Source organism: Amblyraja radiata, chromosome 13, assembly GCF_010909765.2.
Source record: "Amblyraja radiata isolate CabotCenter1 chromosome 13, sAmbRad1.1.pri, whole genome shotgun sequence".
Taxonomy (NCBI): domain Eukaryota; kingdom Metazoa; phylum Chordata; class Chondrichthyes; order Rajiformes; family Rajidae; genus Amblyraja; species Amblyraja radiata.
In genome coordinates this window covers 32699020-32707816 of record NC_045968.1, presented here as the reverse complement: position 1 = coordinate 32707816, position 8797 = coordinate 32699020, and the positions used below count along the sequence as shown (strand labels likewise).

Below are 8797 nucleotides of genomic sequence, written 5' to 3'. Positions count from 1 at the left end.
AAACTTCTTAAAACTGTCTCCACTCCTTCTCCCGCACCACCACCCCCCCGTTCTCCCCCCTTCACTCCCCTTCTCTTCCCCTTCTCTCTCCCCTTCTTTCCTGTTCTCTCCCTCCCTCCCGCGCTCTCTAAAGCACTTACCGTGCTCTGTAGCAGCCGTTTACCTTCCTCTTCATCGCGCAGACTGCGCTCCTCCGCTGTCCTTGGCCCCCACCTTCGCGATATTTTTGTGTGTGTGTGTGTGGGCGCGGTCGGTAGCAAAGATCCTATAGGATCTTTGGTCAGTAAATGCAGCTCACACTTTGGTCGAGGCTTTCCAGGCAAGTGACCAAAACCTCTGGCGACTCATGGAAACCTTGGGTGGGCGCAAGGTCACCAGAGGTTTCCGTTCAGGCTTCCTAAGTGGGACAGGGGCATTAGCCTTAGTACTAAAACTTGGGGAAAACACTTCTGAAATGTAAGTAAACCTGGCAACCCATTGGATAATTGGTGTCCCACCCAAAGCAGAGAAACCCACAAAATTGCCATAACCTATTAACAGAAATCATGGAGAGTTATAGTTCTAGGACCAGCAATCAGAGTTTGGGGAGACAATTAGTGGCTACATATCTCTCTGAAAATCCTATTACAGCTTCAGTTTATTTTTGCACGTTATATTCAACATAGGGTGTTTCTATCAATCCCCCTAAACAGCTGTTTGAAAGGAACAATCCCCTTTCTCAAACTTCTCCAAATGTCCTACATCTCTGATTAAACTTTAGTAATAACAAGTTTTACTGTATGTGAAGTGTTCTCTTTTTACTTGCAGAACTTCATTCCTTGTGTTATATATATATTTATAAAGCCAGACTCTCTCGATGTTTTAATTTGTAACAGCTTTATCAAGGTGTCTGACAACTTACACTGACTGATTTATGTGTCTAAGTGCTCTGATCCTCCTGTTCCTGCATCTCCTAATTCCACTGTATCTCCTAAATATCGTCTTTCTTCCTTTTAGTCCTCTGTTTTGGGGGATTATTGTTATATATCCAATTTCACCAGTCTGCGTGTGGTCTTCAACATCTGCTGCTATCCCTTTCATTTGTTCACAAATCACTATATTTCCAAGCTTTTGGAGGATCTGTGTCCATTATATTCTAACCCAGGACGTTAATACATTATCAAGAAGATACTCTTATTCCAATACCAAATACCGCTAGTGAGAGTTACAAGAGCATCTTCTCTACCATCTAAATAACATATGTTCACCAACTACTGTGCTCTGTGCCCTGACCAAGTTTGTATAATTACTGTCACACCTCCTCAATTCTGCAAACTGTAATCATGTTATCAGGTCTATTATGGGGCACTTTTCCCAACAGGTTTTGAAAGCTATCCACATCTGTCCATCAGCTGTGTTATTTTTTTTTAATCCTTGGTTAGGTATGTCATAAATAATTCCTAAGTCAATGCCGTCTAGTATTTACTGCCTGACCCATTGAGTCCTTGTTTGTTTTTCCTCTAGATTCCAAGATAATTTTGCACTGCACTCATTCTGTCGCATGCTTGTGTTGATGAACATCAAAGGAGAGATCGGAGGTGTTTCATAATGGAATGCTTCCATTTTAGCAATACTGCTTGGATGTTGTAAAATACAAGCCAGAGCTCAATTTTGGGCTCATGAAGAACACATTGGATTTGAATGAGTTTAGGACAAATTCAGTAGTTCAATATTTAAATACAAGATGGAGTTGTATAGCCCCAAGTACAGAACAGTTAAGGTTTGATCAAAGTGAGGTTTTTAAAAAGCATGACAAGGTTGATAAGGTAGATATGAACGTCTTTTAAGTGGGGGAATCCAGAACACAATAAAACGTCCAGATCACTCCGTTGCCACATGACAAGGGGTCATAGGAACTGACAGACACTCACGCAAAATGCAATTGTATCAAGGGCATTGGGAATGTTTGGGTTGTCGTTGGTAGAGTGAGGGAACCAAGATGGTTGGACAATCAAGTTCAAACTGCACTGGGACGGAATCTTCTTCTTAAGCTCTTTGCTCATTCTGTGGGTGTCTTTTCCTCTTCCCAAATTCTTCCAAAGAAGCCATAGAGCATGTCTGTTGATGAGTCTATATCTACTTTCAGGGCTTCAGGTGGAATATTGTCAGGGCCAGCAGCCTTGCCAGTTTTCCGTTGCTTGATTGCAGCCTTTATTTCTGATTTTGTTGATCTGTCACATTTAATTTGTAGTGGCTTTGGGAATGTGTGCCTGTACAGCTGGCCTGTTTAGGACTTCTTCAAAATGTTCTACCCATCTGTCGAGCTGCGCCTCCTGGATTGAAAGCAGTTGACCGTTCTTGTCTGTAATTGGTTTATTACAATGCAGATATACTCCGGACAATTTCCCTGTGATGGTATATAACTCCCGCATGTTCCTTTGAGTCACCGCAATTTCTGCCTCTTTGGCTAACCTCTCCACCCGTGCTCTCTTGTCCCTCCTGATGTTCTTTCGCACGTCTTTGTGGCATCTGTTGTACTCCTTTTGGGCCAAAGCCTTTTCAGCTCTTGTTCACTTTCTCTTTTAACTTTCTCCTCTGTTGGATTGTGTTGAGGGTTTCTGGTGTTATCAACTCTTTGTGCTTTTGGGTCTGTCTCCCTAGGGCCTCCTCATAGGTTGAGCTCCAAGCAGCTTTTAGGTGTTCCCACTCCTCATTTATTGCCCATCCTTCCTTCCTCCTCAGCTGTAGCTCTGTGTTTTCCCTTGAGAGGGTATCCTTGAACATCTTCACCACTTGAGCACTACTGCGGTATTCAATGTTGTATTTAGCTCTTTGGCTTTTGGCCTGGTGGTGCCTCTTCAACCTTAGCTTGAATTTCCCAACCAGGAGGTGGCGGTCTGAAGCTGCGTCTGCTCCACCTCTTGTTCTGACATCTTCCATGGACCTTCTGAACTTTTTACAGATACAAATGTGGTCAATTTGATTTACTGTGACGTGATCTGATGATCTGATGACACCCAAGTTGTTTTGTGGATTGTTTTATGAGGGAATACACTTCCCCCAATCACTAGATTATTGTTAACACAGGTCTCAGCAAACATCTTGCCATTTTCATTCATTTTCCCCACTCTATGCTTTCCCATTACTGCCTCATATCCCTCGTTTTGGCCTCCAACATTAGCGTTGAAGTCATCCATCAGGATAATGAGGTCTCTGCCTCCATCATGATAATGAGGTCTCTGCCTTACCAAGTAGGTAGTTCAAGCTGTCATAGAACCTGCCTTTGACCTCATCCTCTGCATCGTTGGTGGGCGCATAACATTGGATTATGTGGGTTTTCACTCTCTTGTTGGTTTTGAAGGTTGCGGATATGAGGCAAGAGCTGATAGGTTCCCATGTCGTTAGAGCCTTTCTAGCGTCCTTCGTCATCATGATGGCCACTCCCTCTGTATGTTTCACTCCCTCCTCTTCCTGTCCTGAGTAGATAATGGACTGCCCGCTGAACAATTTGATCTCCCCTGACTGTATCCATCTTGTTTTGACGTCAGAAGGTCAAAATGGGGAGAAGGCAGGGACGGGGTACTGATTGGGGATGATCAGCCATGATCACATTGAATGGCGGTGCTGGCTCATAGAGCCGAATGGCCTACCTCTGCACCTATTGTCTATTGTCTATAAGGTGTGTCAGCTTCCCAGCGCCATTGCGGGTTTGGCTGGAAAGCGTAATGTTCCCTATCGCTGGGGCACCTTCTTCAACCAAGTGTGTAATTTGGTTTTCATTCGTCAAAGTTTCTGTAACTCACACTTTTTTCCCGGGTGGGGTAGTTAACCACACTCCCAACCCTCAACCTGGAGGCCCAGGGACTGTTTCGTCTGCCTCCTCACCCGAGACCTGTCGGTTTGGTTGAACCTTCCAGGGATATAAAACCCCATCCGGCATAGCTCTCAGTATCACTGGAGTATACAAGCCTCTCCTCCACAGTCCAGGAGAGAACCGGGACTGAATGACTGTCACATTTTCCAGGGTTCCTTTGTGTGGGAAAACAAGGGAGATTATAAATAATTACTTGATAGATGAAGCATTCAATAGCATGGTTTATAGTCATGTCACGGCAGATGGGAGAAGCGCTGATCCCTTTGCTAACATTCAGTATGTATCTGATGATGACCGCAAGGCTGCACTACCTGCTGTGTGGCTCTTGTTAAGCGTTGCATTCAGTGTGTTGTGAGACAGACATTCAAGACACACTGGCACAGGAATCCTGCCGGGGAATGGAATAAACAGTCTGTTATGGCAATATAAAAGTGCACAAACTGATGAAAGGGTTGTGTCCTTTATATTAATGTGCTGCTGGAAGCTGCGTTGTCCCCAGGTACGAGGGGTAGGCATTAGGTATTAATGAATTCAATTGTTGGACCTGCTTCATTGTGTCTTTAGACTCCAATGCGCAGCAGAAACCTTTTCAAAAAGCTTAAGCCAGAGAGGATATTTTGTACTGTGATTTGGCGGAAAGACAATGACCATTTGGCTGATTCTCAGTAAATTTTGCTTTTGTGCCAAGGATATTAAATGGAACAAAACAGGTGTAACATTGAATCTTATTGATAAGCAAATATCCACCTCACGGTGTCAGCGAGTTTTGGTTTACTGCACCTCTCCAAGGGATGGGTCTTTACAATCTGCCATCTGCCCTCATCAGTGTGAAGGAAAGAACTCTCCATCTCCAAAATGCAGACCATGTTACACTATGTGAAACCTGCAAGCAGGCATTTGTATTGCAGTATTTCTATGTTCTCTGAAAAAATTAATTGCCTTTTTGTCGTTTGCTGGTGCCGATGTGATGCCCTGGCTCAGTGTTCACATTCCATGGAGCAGATGATGGATGTTCTTCAGTGGCAGACTGGGAAAAATCTGCTTTCAGATGTCTGTCAGCCTTTCTGTCTCACAGAAAGCACAGCACACATCTAAAAAGGCTGCAGTATATAATAATAATAATAATAATAATAATAAATTTTATTTTCGGGCGCCTTTCAAAGTCTCAAGGACACCTTACAGAAATTAACAGAAGAGAAAAAAATATATAGTCGGAGTAAAAAGAATAATAAGGACATCACCAATACACAAATTAAAGACAGAAATCGCTCCGAAGACAAAAAATCAAAAAACACAATGTGAAGAGAGAGCAGCGGCAGCTAAAGCGCGCCAGCGTCCACTCTCCCTTCCGACAGCCATCTTGGACACAGACTAACATGTTTACTTACACACAAAAAAATCATCCCCCCACAGTGGATACCACTGTGGGGGAAGGCACAATGTCCAGTCCCCATCCCCAGTTCACCCAAAGCCAGGCCTATTTAGGCCACCGCTATTGCCTCTACGGAGGCCCGATGTTCCTGGCCGTTCTGGCCGGGTGCTGTTGCCCCGGCGTCGGGAGAGTCCTCACAGCGGCTGGGCCACCTGGAACGGCCGCTTCCTAGCTGGGGACCGCGGCTTCCGAAGCCGACAATGCCGCGCCGTGTTGGAGCTCCCAGGCTCCCGATGTTTGAGTCGGCGCCGCCCGCTCCGCTCCGGAGACCCGCAGCCCAGAGGTGTTGATCTCAGCGGTCACAGCTCACCGGAGCTCCAGCGCGTCGATCCAGCGCGGCGACCCAGGCAAGGCATCGCCCGCTCCGCGATAGCGCTCCAGCGCTGTGCCGCCAACAAAGCCGAGGTGCTGGGCGGTCCCCGCCAGGAAACGGCGCTCCACGCCCACTGGTAGGCCACGAGGACGGGTCGACGGGGCAGCCCGGAGAAAAAGCTGCCTCACCGACCAGGTAGGGACCTAGACGTATAATTACCCCCTTCCCCCCACATTAAGAAGTCCATTTCTCCAACAGACGAAGAACAAGACTTACTAAAAACTTCAAAAAAAAAAGAATTAAACGGACGGCTGCTGGTTAGCAGCCGTTCCCCAAGATGGCTCCTCCACGAATATATGGGATACAGCACCAAATAAACCATTGTCAAACAAGACCACATTCATGGAAACTCAAGGGCATCGGTTTAACGAGAGAGGGGAAAGATTTAAAGGGGACCCGAAGGGCGACCTTTCCATACAAATCGTGGTGCGTGCTGCCAGCAGAAGTCATAGAGGCGACTACAATTAATGGTTCAATGGTTCTTTATTGTCACGTGCCGAGGTACAGTGAATTGACTTTTGCATACAGTTCAGTAAAGTATTATTATACATAGCACAATCTTAGTGCAAAGTGTATAGAAATAGTCCACTGAGACAAGATACAAGCGTTGCCATGTTTTAGCACCATTTTCAAAATCCAAGTTACTTTAAGTGCAGCTGGTCACAGCAGCCAGTAGTCCTGGCAACGCTGCAGGGTCAAGGGAAGTCCTCCACCGCTGCTCCACCGCTCTGTGCCACTGCAGGCCACATCCATTCCACGCGCTCGACCTCTTGGAGCGGCATACCATCCAGTCGAGCTCGAGGCTGCTGCAGGGCCACCACCCGTCGCCTCAGCCTGGATCCTCACACCGGCCAGCGAACGGCCACCGTTCAGCCTTGAGGGCGCCTCTTGCAGCCGACCTTGAGGACATGAAAGGTAAGACCCCAGTTTCTCTTACCGGCCTTTTGTTCTTTGCGTTCGCTGCTGCCATCTAGACTCTCACCACCCTCTTCTCACAATAAATTAGACTTTATCAGACTTTATGTTGTACTAACGTTTATACCCTTTATCCTGCATTTGTACACTGTGGGTGGCTTGATTATAATCATGTCTAGTCTTTCTTTGACTGGATAGCATGCAACAAAAAGCTTTTCACTGTACCTCGGTACATGTGACATTAATAAACTATACTAAAACTAAAACTAAGTCGCTTTTAAGTTCCAGAAATTCTACTCAATGTTATATTTACTTATGGTTATTAAGTTCCTGTTGATTGTTAGGAGAGGTGTTAATTCAAGTGTTGGAATACAAAATTCTATCTACATTCAATAAATGCAAGCAGGCAGATTAAGTGGCGATTAACTTGCCAAATATATCTGTAGTTGCTTCTCGCACAAACTTCAATAGTTTAACTCGTTTAATTGACGGTGCTAAATGTGGGTTAATCCAACATTTCAAGTCTTGAAATTCATCCTATTTAAAATTTATTTTCTGCTTAAGCATTTAAAACTGGGATGTCAATGTCAAAGAAAATTAATAAATCAGAATCATTTTCTTACAATTATTTTTTCTCAGGTAGGTTGGTGAAAGCAATAAAACACTTTAATTTTAAGATCAATGTTAAGAGTTCTAATCTTGAAAGATACCAGAATGTGTTTAGAAAACAATTTCAGTTTCAGTGGCAGTGACATGGTGGCAGTTGGTGCTGCTGCCACACAGATCCAGAGACCTCTGTTCAACCCTAACCTTTAATGCTGTGTATGCGGATTTTGCAGACTCTACTCGTGAGCAGGTGGGTTTCTCTCAGATGCACCAGTTTCCTTTCACGTCTTGAAAACTTGCGGGAAGGATCATTGCCCTTTCGTGTAGGTATGAAAGATGTATCAAAGGTGAGTGGATGGACAAGAGAATAAGTCAACAGGGCTACAGTTAAATAATGGGGAATGGGACAAGTGGGAATTATCTAATCGGCTCAATGGATTCCTTCTATATTATAGTAGAAAGTAAATGTATACGTGTCCTGTGTCTTTCCCCAACCCATGTGTCCTTAACAGAGCAACTTAATTTTACCACACACTTGGGGTTAGATTGAATGGTTGGCTTGTGTCAGTGATAGCCCTGGCCTTCAAGATCAATGATTGCACATCAGAACCATCTATAGTCTCCACTCTGGGTCACCACTTTTCCATCAGCCATACTTCCTTGAGATGGCTCTCAGACAGACAGACTGGCATCACAGAAATTAGCTTGATTTTCTATGCAATGCAGAAAGAAACAGCTCAAAAATTGGCTTTGACACTTGGACTCTGGACTGTTCTTTTTCTCTATGATATGACAGTCAATGATGGAACATTCTCTTCTTCTACAGCAGAACGTCACAAGCCACGAGATGGTGTTGATATCCCCAGCACTAGTCAGGAAAGAGCCCAAAACATTGAAGTTCATTGGCCTGCCCACCCTCATAGGCACTGGCAATACAGCCCTTGCTCTGAACCTAATCTAGCATTCCTCACAGAGGCCCTTTAGTACGTGTCCCAGCATGTCCTGGGCAAGGACAATAAAATTGGTGTACATGTGATGATGGACTAAGGAAGTGAACCAGCAACTAACCTGCAAGTGGTTGGTAATTCCTTTCTAGGTGTGGTGAGGGGAAGTGGGAGAGGAGGGGGGAAAATCCTTCCAGCAGTGTGCAGTTGAGAGGATATTGGAGTATTAAAACAGTGGCGCTTGATTCAGTATGGCAGTTTGACTGGTGTCAAAATCTGCCCACTGATTTTGCACGTTAAGTACTTTGCTGCAGCAATGGTGTGGCATTTTGCTGCGGCATTCCTCTCTTATACCCCACCAGTGTCACCATGTTCAGGGGCTTCAGAGCACATTACCACCAATACGTGGACATCACTGAGCTTAATTCTGCCTGCTCTGGATATTAATATAAAAAATTAAACTGAGGTGCAGGCAGACTGTAAATTTATCTTTGTAAAAAAGTGTTAATCAAACACTGATTTTGACTGCAGTTACTCTACTAACTTTAACATTGCCGGCAGCTTAAACCATCCAATGAGTTGTTGCGGTGAGGGTTCAACCTGCAACAATGGTCCGTTTTAGAATGAAGCAAGTGTACTTAATTAGAGACATTCATTTAGGTTGATTTAATATC

At 44.7% G+C, this 8797-nt stretch overlaps 1 pseudogene; it reads right to left on the bottom strand.

Annotated features, from left to right (window-relative positions):
* Nucleotides 1-2038: 2038 nt before the first annotated feature.
* On the bottom strand, nt 2039-8494 carry LOC116979476 (annotated as a pseudogene).
* Nucleotides 8495-8797: the final 303 nt, after the last annotated feature.